Source organism: Propithecus coquereli, unplaced genomic scaffold (genome assembly GCF_000956105.1).
Source record: "Propithecus coquereli isolate 6110/MARCELLA unplaced genomic scaffold, Pcoq_1.0 Scaffold200, whole genome shotgun sequence".
In the NCBI taxonomy this organism is placed as follows: Eukaryota; Metazoa; Chordata; class Mammalia; order Primates; family Indriidae; genus Propithecus; species Propithecus coquereli.
In genome coordinates, this window is record NW_012144968.1 from 477,005 (window position 1) to 478,835 (window position 1,831).

Genomic DNA, 1,831 nt, shown 5'->3' on the forward strand with positions numbered 1-1,831 from the left:
AAAAAAAAAAAAAAAAAAAATTAAGGTGAAAGAAATAAAAAAGAAAGAAAGAAAGAAAGATGTGTACCATATTCATGAATTAGAATATTCAATATATTAAAGATATCAATTCTTCTTTAATTGATCTGTGGGTTTAATTCAATGTATATAAAAATCCTAGCCGGGTTTTTCCTCTCTTAGTCCTTATATTTCAATATTTTTTTTCTGTTATATCAGTTGATTCAAGAATATTACTTAGAAGAGTCAGACTTGGATAGCTTAGGAATGTGGATTCTAGATCTACTTTGATTCGTATTTCTGTCATTTACTGGCTGTCTGACCTTGACCCAGTAACAATATCTCTGAGCCTCAATTGCTTCTTCAATAAAACAATACTTATAAGGTTACTGTCAGGATCAAATGTGATTATACCTAACACAGAGTATCCCTTCAATAAATGTCAACTAAAATCATTGTTATTTGTGCTTAACTCACAACTTGTGTAAAGTAAAAGATAATCTGCATGGAACTCTGTTCTTTGATTTTTTTCTCTGCCAATGGCATTTAAAAAGAGAGATAAGACTAAGATTTAAGCCAAACTTGTTTTGTGCAAGAAATTTAAAAAAAATTAAACAAACATTTTAATGTTTCCTTAATCTGTTTTTTTCCCAAAAGATTTAACTACAAAATAATATGTTCTGCTATATGCATCGAGGCACTGATCTTTCTGGCTCTTTTACCTTTGTAAGATTATTTTTATACTTTTTCAGCTTATAAATTTCTTATTATCTCATTAAATTTTTTATTTCAAAACAAATCCTTCTTCCTCTTAATGTTACTCAATCATTATTGACCTAGGCTTCAAAATGCAAAATAAACTCATGATTAGTCTTACTGCTTATGGAAAATTATTGCTTTTGGTAGGATCTAGTGGTTAAATAAGTATCAGATTCTATCCTCTATATATCAGAAAGAAAATATGTTTTACTCCTTCCTCTGTCCCCACAGCCAGTCTTAATCAATTTTCTTGGTTTTCCCAGGAAAAAAAAATGCACATGGTATTTTTTAGTGGTCAACATCATTGACCAGAAAAATCACACTGCTTCTGCCCTGAGCTGTTTCCATAGCCATTTTATGAGGAAACTCTGGTAAATAATAAAAATCCTGTTTCAGGGTCATCATTGTAGTTTATGTAGACACTTACCTGCTGTCTCAGCTGGGCCACTAAGAACCTCTGAAAAAGACACATAGAATATTGACGACTATATTTTTTAACATCTGATCTATATATTCTGACTAGTTTACTTTAAAATTAATTGCCATTCATCTGCTTCATTTGTTCTCCATAAGATAGCCATGGATCTTGTTTTACATATTTATTTTTATGTTTCCCTCATTAGGAATATAAGTACCAGAAGGGCAAGAATTTTTTAATGTTTTCTTCACTGCACTTTCCCAAGACCTAGAACAGTATCTGGTACACAGTAGGCACTTAAAATATATATTTGTGAATTGAATAAATGAATTTCACATTACCCTACTTTAAATGTTGTATACTTAAATGCCACTTTTAAATCTTTAATAATAAGACATAATTAACTTATCTATTGTATCTATTAGAGAAAAACAATAAAACGTTATGCTTTCTTTTCCTGCTAATTGGACATCTAAAGCATTTTGCGAATAGAAACTTGCATATTTAAAAGGCAACTCTTACAATACGTATATTCATACATATAATCTATATATATGTAGCAAACTTCTTGACCTACTAAAGTCCTTATGAATGGTAAGGTAAGCAATAATTGACTAAGTATTTATAAAACCAAAATAGAATACATATTTATTTTAA